Raw genomic sequence first — 16,722 nt, forward strand, 5'->3', positions numbered from 1 at the left:
TGAGAGCATATCGTACGCTTATATTGCAATGTTGTTCGGTAATCCCCCGATAATGCATAGAACTCGTGCGGTTATCTGTAAACTCCCGATTAGAGTTAGCCGGAGGTGAACAAAACGGACCGGAGCTGCTGAAGGCTGCTTTACATAAGTCAGTTTTTTTACTTTCAATCAAAGAGAGGTAAACGATGGTTGGACATAAAAAAGCAGCCTTTACCTCGCAGCTCGATATGTAATCCCGTAGTACCTACATGACACTACTTTATTTTCTTGCATTTTTCCTGTATTTTGTATTAAATTTTTTCTCGCCCTCCTTCCTAATACTGTTTCAGTATTGCTGTAACGTGGTGGCGTGTAACTATATTCCAAAAACTAACGAAATACAAGGAAAACTAAACCTAGTTCATTAAAACCAAACGAACCAGTTTGTTTTTCGATAGGTTTTTTCAACATTTGTCGTTTTTTCATTATTTTTTCTAACAAATGAAAATTTTATTTTTATTTTGAATATTTTGTGAACAAATATGTAACGAAAAACCAAAAGAAGTTGCAATAATTTTGCGGCTGTATTTTCATTGTTTTATTGTGAAAAAATTTTACGAAAAATAAATGAAACAATATTGGTCTCTCTTGCTCTGGTTGGAAATTGTTTTTGTAATTTGACTTTCCGATAAAGTTTCGTCAGTATTTCGAGCGTGGAATCCAAGAAAAAATAGAGTATGTCATATAGGTTTTACAATTAAAAAACTCGATCTCCGTGCTAAAACAGAAATTTTTATTTCGAACTAATAAAGTAGTTTTGAAATCATTAAAAATTATTTTACAATCTTAGTTCTTTTTCACAAGTTTTATAAGCAACTCCGACACCAAACCCGGTTCCAACTAAAAACGGCCACGATCTTCTCTTCAAGAGCAAAAAGGATAGAGCTGAACCCAGAAAAGCCCCGCTTGCTGAAAAGAAGAGAAAAATATATATATAGACAAATATTTTCAAATTTTGATATATTAGCCGACAGTTTTTAAAGTCATATTCATAGTATGCGAAAGTGGAATTCATGGTATAAACTTCTGCTTTAAATGGGTTCTTCGATCTCTTTGGTAATAAGGCTCCTTATTTTCGGCGTAACAGAGCAGCACGACAATCAATCACGCACCTCCCAAGGCAGCAAGGTTCTATGTACCGGAGCGACACGGCCAAAGCCTGTCATTTCAGAGTAACCCTATTTAAGTTGTTGCGTCCCTCACACAAATGCTCATCCTCCGACCAGATCCTTGCGGCGGTACTGCGCCATATTCTCCTGCTCTGGGAACGTATCGAACTCAATCCGGGACCTGTACCTGATCTCAGTCCAGAGAAATGGTTTTGCTTCGTTTGCCGAACAAGAATCTTTTTAGGACGGTCACACTCTTGTCAGTGTGGCACGCGTAAGGGATGGTTGCCCCGGACCGGATGTTCACGGATAGACCCCAAATCCAACGTCATCGTACCTTTTGAAAATCTTTTGTGGCCCTTTGCTGTTCACGCACAAGGGCGTCCCGTAGTCTACGCCATAACGATCAGCAAGCCACGACAAGTACCCTGCTGCTGCTAGCGCTCCACGGCGCCACCAGCTCATACAGCCGCGCCTACTCGTAACTACAATCTCCGTAGTAGGTAGCAATACCGAGCATCAGCCCCTGCCCCCGTTGTTCTTGTTGTAGCAATGTTTCGCCCCCACCTAATAGCTGCGACCGATCACAAGCTGTCATCAATATCCTCTAACGGGAGTCCAAGGAAACTTGCTGTTAAGACAGGGGTGGACCATAATGAAAGGGGTGCTAGAGGCGTTGGTTCCACATTACAATTAAAGAGATGGTTGGTGTCATGTGGAGACACATTGCAAGCGGGGCATACATTTTGTATGTCGGGGTTGATTCTGGATATGTAAGAGTTTAACCTGTTACAGTATCCAGAACGAAGTTGAGCCAGAGTGACTCGCGTTTCCCTGGGGAGTATGCGTTCCTCTTCCGCAAGTTTTGGGTACTGTTCCCTGAGTACTGGATTCACCGGGCAATTCCCGGCATAAAGGTCCGACGCCTGTTTGTGGAGTTCACCAAGGACCTGCTTGTGTTTTTTTTTTTGCTTCATACGGCTGAGTTCTCAGGTGCCGTATTTCCTCAAAATGCATCAGATATCTTTTGGGATGCCCAGGTTTCTGGGTATTCAACAGGAACTGATGGGGAGTATTCTCGCCTCATTATGTAGATGGTGTTCTGGGGACATATTGTTGATGTTGCTGGAAATTTGGGTGATACTAATTTAGATCCGGCTGGTCCTAGGTTGGTTACTGCCGTGCCGCCCCGACGGGCAATTTTCGTATCAAGATTGCATCCATCTCTGACGGAGTCTGATGTCGTTAATTATATCTTAGCTAAGATTAATAGTACAGGTTCTATTAAAATTAGTGCACATAAATTTGTTTTTAAGTATGTGAGGGATTTTTCTTCATTTAAAATATCAGTTCCAGATGTATATTTTGATATGGTTCTTGACAAATCTTTTTGGCCTATACATTCGGTGGTACATTTGTACACCACAAAGTCGAAGGTTGAGCCTCGCGCACGTATAGTTTCAAAAAACTTGATTACCAGCCCTGCAAATACGATTCAAAAGTAACTATTCACTATCAGAATGTTCGTGGTTTGCGTTCTAAATTAAATGCATTTTACCTTAACAGTTTTACTTTTACTGCGGAAGTGATTGCTTTCACAGAGACTTGGCTAAAACCTGATAATTTAAATTCAGAGTTATTTTCAAATGACTATGTTGTTTTTCGGTGTGATCGTCAATCGAGAGCAGGCGGTGTCCTGATAGCTGTATTGTCCAGTATTTCTACTGAATTGTTGAGCTTTGAGGACGCGCTTGACATTGAATTCATAGCTGTAAAGCTCTTTTTCTCGAATTTTTTCTTATATATTTCTTGTTCCTACATACCGCCTCGGTCAGATATGTACGTTTATGATTGCCATAAAGCAGTTATCCACAGCCTACATTCTCGTTTGCGTGATAACGATCGCCTAGTGGTTCTTGGGGACTTTAATTTACCATACGTTAGTTGGATTGGCAACGATGATTCAAACTTTTTGACTCCTGTTACTCAGCATGATTTCATTGGTTCGCTTATGGAATTGCCGCTAGTTCAGATTAATAACGTGGTGAACTCTAAAAATAAGTTGTTAGATTTAGTTTTTGGTGATAGTTCAATAGGTACTGGTCTCAGTCGAATCCCTGCCTTATCCCTGCCTGAAGATCCCTTGCACCCTACACTTGAGGTTACACTGGACAATTTACTGCCTACGATTAATTTCATGGAAGTGTTATGTCGTTCTCGTTCGAGATGTTTTAAAAAGGCTAACTTTGATTTGCTTAATCAACTGTTAGCTTCCCACGATTGGTCTGACCTTTATGCTTGTACTGATGTTGAGGCTGCCACGTCTATTTTTTATAGTTACCTAAGTGACTTTATTAATCGTTGCGTTCCGGTTCATTTTGTTAAGGCTAAGAGTAGTTAACCACCTTGGTTCTCGAGGCAACTTGCTAACCTGAACAATATTAAATCGAGGCTCTATAAGCGTTTTAAAAGATCTGGTTCTTCTGAAGATTTTTCTAAATATTTAGTTGCCCGTTCCAATTTCCAACGCCTGAATCAAAACTGCTACAAGTCGTATTTAACAAGATGCAAAATTGAGTTTTTTAACAATCCTAAAAAATTTTACGGGTTTGTTAATTCAAAGCGCAGATCTTCGGGATTTCCATCATCTTTGTCTTTGGGTGGCGAGAATGCTAGCCTTGACCATGATATTGCCGACTTATTCGCAGACTTTTCCAAATCGACCTATTCGTCAACCTGTACCCAACCTGGTGGTTATCCGTTCGAGATAGTTAGTTCTAACTATCCGACCGATTTTTTCTCCAGGGCCCGATGGTATTCCTGGCTGTATGCTAAAGTTCTGTGCTGTGAACTTAACAGAGCCGATCGTAAAATTGTTCAATTTATCTTTGCAATCGGCGTCATTTCCATCAATTTGGAAACAGTCATTTATCATACCTCTGCACAAGAAAGGTAGTAGATCTAATATTGAGAATTATAGGGGAATTGCTAAGCTTTCAGCTATCCCTAAAACCTTTGAACAAATAATTACCTGTCAGCTTCAACATTCGTGTACTTCCATATTATCACCCTTTCAGCATGGGTTTGTGAGATGTAGGTCAACCACCACAAACCTACTTGAGTTTACCTCTTTAGTTCGGGATGGGTTTTTGGCTTGCAAGCAAACAGATGTGATTTATACGGATTTTAGTAAAGCTTTTGATTCAGTGAATCACGAACTTCTGATTTTGAAGCTTGATTTACTGGGCTTTCCGAAGAGTCTGACTTCATGGTTCTCAAGCTATCTTTCTAATAGAACCCAAAAGGTGCTTTATAAAAATATTATTTCAAAATCAATTCATGTTACCTCTGGTGTACCTCAGGGCAGTCATTTAGGCCCATTGCTTTTTACTCTTTTTATAAATGATCTGCCACAGATTTTGAATCATTCACGAGCTCTAATGTATGCCGATGATGTAAAAATTTGCTATACATGCTTGCCTTCGGAGTTAACTCGCTCAAATCTACTTCAGGTTGATTTGGACTCATTTCAACGTTGGTGTACAATAAATGCATTAGTTCTAAACTGTTCCAAATGTAAGTTCATGACATTTCATCGCGTGAAGCATGTCCTGTCGTCTTATGCACTTTATGGCACTCTTATGGAGCGTATATATTCGATTAACGATTTAGGGGTTCTGTTTGACTCGAAACTGAGCTTCAACTCACATATTTCAGCTATTACTAATAAAGCAAAGGGTACCCTTGGTTTTGTTAAACGCTGGGCTAAGGAGTTCAAGGATCCGTATCTGACCAAAGTCCTCTACACTTCGCTGGTCCGCCCAATACTTGAGTATTGCTCGTGTGTTTGGTGTCCATTATATATTACTCATATTGAGTTTGTGCAGAAATAATTTTTAATTTTTGCTCTACGGGCCTTTAACTGGGACTCAAATCTTCATCTTCCGTCTTATAGAAGTAGACTTCTTCTCATTAATTTGCCAACTCTGGAAAATCGTAGAATATTACTCGGGGTAATGTTCCTGCATAAGCTAATTCTAGGTGAGGTTGACTCCTCTGAGCTGCTAAGTCGATTGAGCTTTGCAGTTCCTGCTAGGACGCCCAGACACTACGTGCCCTTCCATTTACCCCTGTGTCGTAGAAATTTTGGCAAAAATGATCCTATACGTGTTTGGTGCTCGTACTATAACGACTTGTATAATTGCATTAGTATCGAATGTTCGTTTGTTGCCTTACGCAATGGTATACTTTTCAGTCTCAACTGATATCTTAAAGTTTATTTGTTTAATTTGTAATGATAGTTTAATTTTAGTTCTTGTTCAATGATAAAAGAAATTGTAAATTTTTAATTTATTCCATTTTTAATTCTATACTTGTATATATTTTTACGCTATCTTTTTTTTATGTTACTTTCCTTTATATTTTGTTAGTCGACCACTCTTGTTAGTTGACTTTAAATAATTAAATAATAATAATAATAATAATAATAATAATAATAATAAGAAGAAGACAGCCCGTGGAGGTTCTGAGGGCAGTATTTTGGCAGGCCTGTAGCTTCTTCCAGTGGGTAGTTTTTGGGCTTGGCGACCATATAGGGGACGCGTAGCACGCAAACGGCTGGCCAATTGCTTTGTATGTGGTAATGAGCGTTTCTTTGTCTTTTCCCCAAGTACTGCCAGCAAGGGATTTGAGGATTTTATTACGGCTCTGGATTTTCAGAACAATTGCGGCTGCGTGCTCACCAAAATGTAGATCCTGATCAAACGTCACACCCAAGATTTTGGGGTGTAGGACGGTCGGTAGCGTAGTGCCATCGACGTGGATGTTCAAAATGGTCGACATTTGGGACGTCCAAGTTGTAAATAACGTCGCGGATGATTTAGTCGGTGATAATGCCAGGTTTCGCGAGGCGAAAAAACTGGAGAGATCAGGGAGGTAGCCGTTTAATCTGTTGCAAAGCTCATCGATCTGTGGGCCCGCGCCTGTGGCCATTATTGTGCAGTCATCGGCGTAAGAAACGATAGTAACTCCTTCCGGTGGCGAAGGTCTGTTTTGATATCTAAAAATTAAACAAAAGTGGGGATAGGACACCACCCTGTGGCACCCCTTGTTTAATTCTTCTTGGCTTTGATATTTCGTTTCTAAATTGCACGGATGCCTGCCGACCACCCAGATAATTTGCGGTCCACCTTTTAAGAAATGGGGGAAGGGTAAACCCTTCCAAGTCTTGCAGTAACGTGCCATGCTTGACCGCAACAAAAGCTTTTGATAGGTCTAGCGCTACGAGTACTGTTCTATGGTGGGGCTTCTGATTTAAACCACAATTGGGTGCTAATGGCATTTTGGTGGTGGTGGAGTTTTCTAAATTTATATATTTCATTCAAACCAAGTGTATATCTTTGCATGCCTTAGCGCCCTTCAGAGAGGATAGGTGAAGTTGGGTGGGAGATTGGAGCCCTCTCAAAATTTTAAATTGAACCCTAACAATTGAACATATCTATATTCGAATTTCCTATCTGTATAAAATTTTCAAAAATGTACAGATCTTACTTGTGTGTAACCTAGAGGCGACCAATTAATTCCGCAAAGAGAATAAATTTCGTTCAAAGCAAGTTTGTATGTTAATATAATTTCTCGGGATATATATTAAACTAGAAGACCCGGCAGACGTTGTCCTGCCCTAAATTTGGCCTATCTGCATACATTTTAATAAGCTTTTTCCGTCTGACTCTGCCCTCCCCCCCTCTTCACTTTTTCTAATCCTTTTATTCACTCCTCCCTCCGTCTTTTTCGGTTCGTCTATCTCCATATTCGTCTCATTCTATCTCTTTCTCAATCTCCTTCTCTCTTTTCTCTTCTCTCAATTTCTTCTCATTCTTCTGCTTCCCTTATTGCCTGTCCCAGAGGGTGGTATGTATTTTATTCCAGTCCCAGTCCCAGTCCCACCTCGAGTCTCAGTCCCAGTCCTAGTCCTAATCCCAGTCCCAGTCCGTCTCTGGATAATATATTACTCTGTACTAAAGCACTCATCAACAACTTTCATTTGATATCCATATTGTATAAACACTGTCTAGGCATTCAATGGCCCACGTTTTGGCCTATATCTCGAGACCCTAGTCACCCAGGGGTATGAAAATTACCCTCTATACAACTAAAGACTCTCCTGAATTAAAAAAATGTCATAGTACCTCTAAATCGCGGGCCCCTCAGAAACCTTCTTCAAAGAGTTTTGCAAATTCTTTGGTGTGATTCACTTGAATCCATCTCATATAAAGCTTTGATAAAAAAATCTAAATTTACTGCATCAATCATCATACAATCACCTGGTATCTAGATACTATAGTGTAAACTATAATTTTAAATGAAATTTTATTTATAATTTTAATAAAAATATTCACACTGAAAATTTAAAAATAACTGACAACAACTTTTCCTTTTTGAAATAATATTCAAAATAAATTAATTCAAAAATAATTTACAAAAATATATTTCATATTTCATATCTTTATTAAGTCAAATGGTAACAACCTTACTGACTAGATTACAGGTTAACTTAGTACTAGTTTAACAATTTTAAAGTAAGATTTACTGAGATAAGTAATAGGACTCAATGCGTGCCTTAAACAGAGACCTTGGCATGGCAAAGTCCAGGTCAAGGCTTCTGGATAGGCGATTAAATTTTACAAGACCTCTTATAAGAGGTGCGAAACTGAAGTAATTCGAACGCAGCACTTCAACGCGGAATGTACTGTGAAAGCGGAGAGCTCTGTTAGGGACATTGAAATTCAACTGCCCAAGTAGTTCTGAGCAGTCAATGGCACCGGATATTATGTCAAAAATAAACATTACGTTTTGAACAAGACGTCTAACTTCAAGTGGCAAGACATTGATAAGCATGCATCTTGCATTGTAGGGTGGCAGGGGATTAACAAAGTGCAGAGGTTGAAGAGCAAATCGTATGAACTTGCGCTGAATTCTTTCAATTCTTAAAGAGTGTGAGGAGTATATGGGATTCCAGATGACTGATGCATACTCTAACTTGGAACGCACTAAGGTATTGTATAAGATTTTCCTGGTATATGGGTCCTTGAAATCCTTGGCATATCGTCGCAAGAAAGCTAAGTTGGTATAAGCTTTTGGTATGAGAAAGTTTACATGATTACAAAAAGTAAAAGATGAGTCAAAAATTACGCCAAGATCGCGAAACTCATTAATTGACGCAAGAGTTACATTTGAAATCGAGTACTCGAATGAAACCACATTCGTAGACTTAGTATACGTCATGTGGCAGCATTTACTAATATTGAGTCGCAGATTATTTTGACAGGCCCAATTATTTATAGCATTCAGATCTTCTTGCAGACGCAATGCATCAGAAGTACAGGAGATTCTCCGAAAGAGTTTTAAGTCGTCAGCATAAAGCAAATAATTCGAATAGTTTATGCATGAGCCAACATCATTAATAAACATTAAGAACAAAATAGGACCAAGGATGCTACCTTGTGGTACACCCGAAGTTGCTGAGAATTCATAAGACTTAGTTCTCTCGATTTCAACAAAAGATATTCTATTTTCCAAATAGGACTTCACCCACGACAGAAAGCTTGAGTGAAAGCTCATGTTTTCAAGTTTCCACAGAAGTAATTTGTGCGAAACTGTGTCAAAAGCCTTGGAAAAATCCGTATATATGGTGTCAACTTGACATCCCTCCTTAAACGCAGAGACACAAAACTGAGAGAAAACAGCCAAATTTGTAGCAGTCGAACGTCCCGCAATGAAACCATGCTGACATGGATCGACTATTTTATTTATAGCGAATGATACTTTGTTTTTTAACTACCTTTTAAAAAGTTTTGAACATGTTGACAGTTTGGATATTGGCCTATAATTCTTTACTTCATTTTTATTGCCTGACTTGAAGATAGGAGTGATAGACACCAGCTTCCAGCGATCAACAAAAACTCCAGACGATAGCGAAATATTGAAAATGTGGCACAGTGGCACACAAAGAGAAATACTACACTTCTTAAATAAAAAAGAGGACAATCCATCAATATCATTTTTGATTGAGGTCTGTAAGGAGGATATACCCAAGATAATATCGGTCTCAGACAAGGACAGAGACCCAAAGTCTAAAGGTTTGGGGCTATTAGTAAGTATATTTAAATAAAGTAGATTACCCTACATTTACTCCCCCTCCAGTGAAACGAAAAATTTATTTTTTTTAATGTTAATTTACATGTGTATTTGATTACTGTAAGAATTTTGTGTCGTAGTTTGAAAAACGTTTGTATTTTGTGTTGTATATATATTATAGTATATATATGTATATATTATATAGAATTTTGAAATGTATTTTTTTGTGTTAACTACATTCAAAGTATATTTTGATACTGATGTAAGTATTCAATAATTTAATGATTCGATGTACTTGAAATAAAATTTGTTTGGTAAGTGTTGTTATTGTTTGTTTATTGTAGTAACATTTTTATGTATACTAATATTAGGTTGAGTTATTGTTATGGTATCTTGTTTGCGAAATATTGTTATTTATCATGATGTGATTGAAGAACCTAGAATGAGGTTGATGGTAGATGGCAACTTTGTGTGCACAATTACTCAAAAATCAAAAACTTGTATTATGCAAAATATATGTTCAATATATAATTGTACTCTGCATAATTTAATATCCAAATTGTTGATAGAGAATGAAAAGTTTAATCTTTTATTCGTTTGAGGGTGGTATGAATTTATCATTGATTGCGTCATGTTAATAGATATATTGTTGAGTTTTTAATATGATTTACATTTCAATATGAAATATTGATATTTAGGAAAATATGTCGTTGAAATTTATTTTTAAAAATTTTTAGAGATTTTTTAAAATTGTAAAAATTTGTTTGATTTTATTTTAAAAATTAAAGTTATTTCTTTCTTTTTGTTGTTGTTTGTGTTATTTTCGAATTGAAAATTTGGTTATTATTTAAATATGAATTTATTTGTATTTCGGAGTTTGTATGTCGTTGATGTAAAATGATTATGATTGTGTATAGATGATAAATACTTAAACTGGAGAAGTAGTGTACATAATTAAAATGTATTTTTAATTAATTACATGTTTTGTTAACTTTTATTGGAAACGGTATAATATTTATTCCTGTATCAAGCTACTTTTTTACATGTTAATGACTTGAGAGACAACAGTTATCTGAATCATAAGAAAAATGTTTTGCGCCTGCTGTCGCTGATGTTCCCTTTGTTATGGTTGTTGGTTTTAAGAGCGGAGATCGACCGCTCAAAGGCTGCCAACACATCAAAAGCTCTTGTTGACGAAAGTAAGATGCACAAAGCATAGCTACCGATGACAGGTGCAGACCTGTTCTGGGTATAATGTCCACAGAAAAGATCGCGAGAGCGGAAATGGAGACGGTCTCGCGTTTATCATGCACCACACTGTGCAATATCATATAGTTGATCCCGACATCGACCGTGTCTTAGAACGTCAAGGATTATCTGTCCGGTCAGGCGATGCAAACCTAGAAATCATCAACATCTACATTCCTCCTGTCACCTGTTGCCCCAGTGGATACCGCCCTGATATCAGCGGCGTACTCACTGGAAACAATCGCATTATCTTAGGCGATTTCAATGCCCATCACGATCTATGGCATTCAAACCTGCGGGTGGACAGTAGGGGTGAGATGTTAGCGGATCAAATAGAAGAAACGACGTTCTGCACAATAAACGGAGACGCCCCCACACGTATGGTAAGAAGCTGTCACAATCGTGAGCGCAGAACTCGTAAACTGCGTCAACTGGCAGCCGATGGTTACATTGGCATCCGACCACCTGCCTATATTTATTTCGCTAGAGCGTTCCGCCGACTTCATCGCCGCAGAAAAACGCACTTTCATTAACTTTAAAAAAGGAAAGTGGGACGAATACAAATCCTTTACAGACAACCGCTTTGCTGCCCTCCCTATCCCAACTGATGCCCGCCAAGGGGAGCGTACTTTCCGCAAGGTCATTGAATCCGCCTCGGATCGTTTCATTCCCGCCGGTAGAATTCCCGAAATTAGGCCCCACTTCCCGGCAGAGGCCGCAAGTTTAGCGAGAGACCTTATAAGACAGCTCGATCCCGGCGACCCCAAAATAAGGGATATAAACCAACACATCAGATTGCTTGTGAATGAATACAAGCGGGCGAAATGGGAGGAGCACCTAAGCGGTTGTAACCTCTCTGCCGGTGTAGGTAAACTTTGGTCCACTGTAAAGTCCCTATCGAATCCGTCTAGGCACAATTACAAAGTTTGTATCGCCTTTGGCGACAAAGTGCTGTCGGATGCGAAAAAATGCGCGAGCGCTTTCTGCCGACAATATATAATGCATTCTACGGTCGACAAAAATAGACGGAGGGCCAACAGACACGCACATAAACATAAGTTCAGCGCGTCACCAATTACCATCACCGCCAAAGAGGTTGAGGATACCATCGGTCATGCTAAACCATCCAAGGCGTGGGCCCAGACGGCATAGCCATGCTGATGCTTAAAAGCCTAGGGAAAGAGGGTTTCAAATATTTAGCACATGTCTTCAACCTGTTTCTTTCCACCTTTGTCATAACAGAAAAATGGAAAATGGCCAAGGTGGTCCCGCTACTAAAGCCTAGGAAACCAGCTAACATAGGAGAGTCATATCGCCCGATATCTCTCCTATCGCCAGTAGCCAAGACGCTTGAAGCCATTTTGCTCCCCTACTTCAAAGCAAATTTGCAGCTAGCCTGTCATCAGCATGGCTTTAGAAAACTCCATAGCATCACCACCGCGCTAAATTCCATTAGCACCCAGATAAATTGGGGTTTAAATCAAAAGCACCACCATAGAAAAGTACTCGTAGCGCTAGACTTATCAAAAGCTTTTGATACGGTTAACCACGGCACGTTACTGCAAGACTTGGAAGGGTCTACCCTTCCCCACGTCTTAAAAGGTGGACGGCAAATTATCTGGGTGGTCGGCAGGCATCGGTGCAATTCAGAAACGAAACATCAAAGCCAAGAAGAATTAAACAAGGGGTGCCACAGTGTGGTGTCCTATCTCCACTTTTGTTTAATTTTTACATATCAAAACTACCTTCGCCACCGGAAGGAGTTACTATCGTTTCTTACGCCGATGACTGCACAATAATGTCCACAGGCCCGGGCCCACAGATCGATGAGCTTTGCAACAGAATAAACGGCTACCTCCCTGATCTCTCCAGTTTTTTCGCCTCGTGAAACCTGGCATTATCACCGACTAAATCATCCGCGACCTTATTTACAACGTCTACGTCCAAAATGTCGACCATTTTGAACATCCACGTCGATGGCACTACGCTACCGACTGTCCTACACCCCAAAATCTTGGGTGTGACGTTTGATCAGGATCTACATTTTGGTGAGCACGCAGCCGCAATTGTTCCGAAAATCCAGAGCCGTAATAAAATCCTCAAATCCCTTGCTGGCAGTATTTGGGGAAAAGACAAAGAAACGCTCATTACCACATACAAAGCAATTGGCCAGCCGTTTGCGTGCTACGCGTCCTCTATATGGTCGCCAAGCCTAAAAACTACCCACTGGAAGAAGCTACAGGCCTGCCAAAATAATGCGCTCAGAACCGACACGGGCTGTCTTCTTATGTCCCCAGAACACCATCTACATAATGAGGCGAGAATACTCCCCATCAGGGAGAGAAATGAGATGCTAACCAAACAGTTCCTGTTGAATACCCAGAAACCTGGGCATTCCAACAGACATCTGATTGATGAGCCAACACCGCCTAGGGACTTAAGGAGTCATCTCCGTAAGCATTTTGAGGAAAAACACAAGCAGGTCCTTGGTGAACTCCACAAATAGGCGTCGGACTTTTATGCCGGGAATTGCCCGGTGAACCCAGTACTCAGGGAACAGTACCCAAAACTTGCGGAAGAGGAACGCATACTCCCCAGGGAAACGCGAGTCACTCTGGCTCAACTTCGTTCTGGATACTGTAACAGGTTAAACTTTTACATATCCAGAATCAACCCCGACATACAAAACGTATGTCCCGCTTGTAATGTGTCCCCACATGACACCAACCATCTCTTTAATTGTAATGTGGAACCAACGCCCCTAACACCCCTTTCATTATGGTCCACCCCTGTCGAAACAGCAAGTTTCCTTTGACTCCCGTTAGAGGTTATTGATGACAATTTGTGATCGGTCGCAGCTATTAGGTGGGGCGAAACATTGCTACAACAGCAACAACAGGTGCACCCTCAGCATATATTCATGCGTTTTTATTAGAGTTGCTGTGCTGCCTGATTGTATTGATCTTTGACATTCCGCCCACCTCGTCCATCTGGTGCGACGAAATTTTCCAGTGAAATCCGCCCACCATGCGAATCAATATCAGGGTCGGTCGGTAAGGGGACCAGCTTGAAGATGGCTCACTTACATGTTGACGTGGCATTGCGTATAGTTGTCACCCTCACAATACCATCGCTACCTGGGTGTATGTCTACAACTCGACCAAGGGGCCATTACAACGGAGGAGAGCGTTCATCACGAAGCAACACTAAATCGCTGATCTTCAGGTTCTGACACGTCTGCTTCCAATTGTATCTGACTTGCAACGCCGGAAGATACTCACGGCTCCAGCGTTTCCAGCGTTTCCAGACATCTTGTTGAATCTGCTGTAATAATTTCCATCGTTTCAGCCGATTTGTGCTTAGTTCAAGAAGTTTGGGCTCAGGGATATCGACTAGCGGACCGCCCGCCAAAAAGTGGACGGGAGTTAGCGCTGTTAAATCACTGGGATCATCCGACAAAGCACATAATGGCCTTGAGTTGAGTACTGCCTCTACTTGCTTGAGTACAGTGAAGAACTCTTCGAAGGTTAGTGCTGCTCGGCCTATGACGCGTTTTAAATGATGCTTTGATTCCAGCTTCCCATAGACCGGCGAAATTCGGGGAGCATGGTGGTTTAAAGTGCCACGAAATGCCTTTGACTGCCAAAAACCGAGCTGCAGCTTCAAATTGTTCTTTACATGCCGCAAAGTCAGCCTTAAGTTCTGCATTCGCTCCAACAAATGTTGTTGCGCAGTCGCTGAATATGTGAGAAACAGACCCTCTCTACGAGATAAACCGTCGTAGAACAGCTAAAAAAGCCTGTGTACCTCCGTGTAAGGTAGTTTTATTTGCATGCGCAATTAACAGATTGCTCAGTATTCCATCATGCGATAAAATGACTGGAGAACGTTCATCTGCTGAGAGAAATCGCACATTCTGCTGAGAGAAATCGCGCATTCTGTAATCGCCCATTTAACCGAATGATGCCATCTTTATCAAGAATTGGATTGAACTGAAGAAGCTTGCTTCTTGTATTGATCGGTCTGTTCATGCGAAAAGAAGACAATTCGTTATTAAAATGTATACTTTGAACGTACCTTAACCAGAATTTCAACGTTTCTGTCCGTTTCTTCGGCAGAGCACCATGAAGTAGTTTCTTGTGGTTTCTTCTTTAAAGCTGCGATGAATCGTCGAACAAAGGAGGTGACTGCTAACAATTTTTTAAGATTTGAATACTTGGAGAGTAGTTCCGTCAAAAACGATGCAGATTCGCTTAATGGCGTTGTGACCAACGACGAAACAATTCCATCACTCTTAGCGGGTTCAAGGTGAGTTTGTGTGGGCCATTGATGAGGTAGCAACTGAAGCCATTTTGGTCCATCCCACCAAGTAGAGAGCTCCATTAACTGTGACGACATGCAACCACGCGATGCTACGTCTGCAGGATCGTTTGCTTGTGTATTTCCCAGAGTCAATCGATGTGTAGGCTTGAATTCTGCTTATTCGGTTTCTGACATGTTGTTCATATTTTCGAGGATTTGATAGGATCCAACTGAGTACCGTTTTTGAATCAGACCAACAATACTTTTCAAGAGACGGTAGTTGAAGCGTTTCAGAAAGTTTGCTTGCAAGCTTGGCTGCCAAGACAGCACCGTTTAATTCCAAGCAAGGAATGGTAATTTTCTTCAGGGGAGCGAGTTTTGTCTTTGCTGCTAAAATCGAAACTTGAACGTTGCTATGCGAGGTTTTGATTCGGAGGTATGCTACCGCAGCATATGCAATGTTGGACTTCCAGACTTGGGTTCTACACCAAGCCACCTGGGAATCCTTAGACGTTCAGTTTCACCTAACTCTTTTCTAAATCGTTGCCATTCCTGCTGCATTGGGTCGGGGATGGGATCATCCCAGTCTAAACCTGCTAGCCACAGCTTTTGACACATAGCTTTTCCAGTTACAGTTATGGGGCTAATAAGCCTGGAGGGTCATAAATTTTTCCGATGTCTGATAATTGCTGACGTTTGATGATTTGTGTCGGTGAGGAAGTCAAGCTAACTTTGTATGTCAAGGAGTCTGAATCAAACAGCCAATAAATACCAAGAGCTTTCGTCTCGAGGTCTAGATTTAGGTTACAGCAAATGTTTTCCTGCTGGTCATCTATGCTTAAACGCTGCATGAAGTCTGCAGAGTTTGAGCTCCATTTGCGAAGAACGAACCCACCTCTTTCGAGTAACTGTCGGAGTTGGTATTGCACTTCCAATACCGCTTCAATGGTCAGCTCCCTGCAAGCAGTCGTCTACATAAAAGGACGCTTGTAAAACCTGTGACGCCTCCGGATAATCTTTCTCTTCATCGTCAGCTAATATTTGCAGTACTTTAATTGCAAGGTATGGTGAGCAGTTCAGCCCATATGTGACGGTTAGCAACCGATATGCTGCTGGCTCACCCTCGTCATTTCTTCAGATAATGCGCTGCATGTCAGCGTCTTCTCGGCATACCAAAATCTGACGATAACACTTTTATCTATATCTGCCATGAAACCAACGCGATGTAGTCGCCATTGCATAATTATTTGGCTTAAGTCGCTTTGCAACTTCGGCCCGACATGGAGGCAGTCATTTAAACAGATGCGCCCTCCCGTTTTACGGGACGCATTAAACACAGTATGGAATTTAGTTGTAGAACTTGATTCCTTGTACCCGCCATGATGCGGTATATAGCAAACAGCTTTTGGCCCGTCGTTTTCAACTACTTTTTCCACATGCCCTAAAGATAGGTACTCTGTCATGACAACCGTGTACAACTGATTCATTTCAGGGTTATTTCTAAGTCTACCTTGCAGAGAATGCAAGAGATTGATAGCGTCAGCTTTCAATCTTGATAATTGTGTAAGGTCAAAGTCTTCTTTGAACGGATAACGAATTTGATACCGCCCCAAACTGGTCCTCTGAACTGTGGATTTGAAAAATTCTTCGCAGAATAGTTCGTCTTATGTCATCGTGGGCATAGGTTAAATATCATCGCATTCATGGAACTTCCACATCTGCTGGACTAAACTGCTTAAGTAAAAAAAAAATTTAATTGTTGTAGTACACAACGTTGTACATAGCTGAGGAGATGCAGAGCTGGGTATACGCCCATAAACAACCCAAACAAGGTGCGTATTTTGTGCTATAGACGCACAACTGGCGGTGTTCTCGACATCACCTTTTA

General features: G+C 40.7%; 1 long non-coding RNA gene across 1 annotated transcript in view; it reads right to left on the reverse strand.

Moving 5' to 3' along the window:
* Positions 1 to 751: 751 nt before the first annotated feature.
* Positions 752 to 16,722, reverse strand: part of LOC137240577 (uncharacterized) — an 87,762-nt gene continuing 71,791 nt past the window's right edge. Inside the window, exon 2 of the long non-coding RNA XR_010949764.1 lies at positions 752 to 948. This is a non-coding gene — a long non-coding RNA (uncharacterized lncRNA). The remainder of the gene's footprint in view (positions 949 to 16,722) is intronic.

This window comes from Eurosta solidaginis, chromosome 1, assembly GCF_040869045.1.
Source record: "Eurosta solidaginis isolate ZX-2024a chromosome 1, ASM4086904v1, whole genome shotgun sequence".
NCBI classification, from domain to species: Eukaryota; Metazoa; Arthropoda; class Insecta; order Diptera; family Tephritidae; genus Eurosta; species Eurosta solidaginis.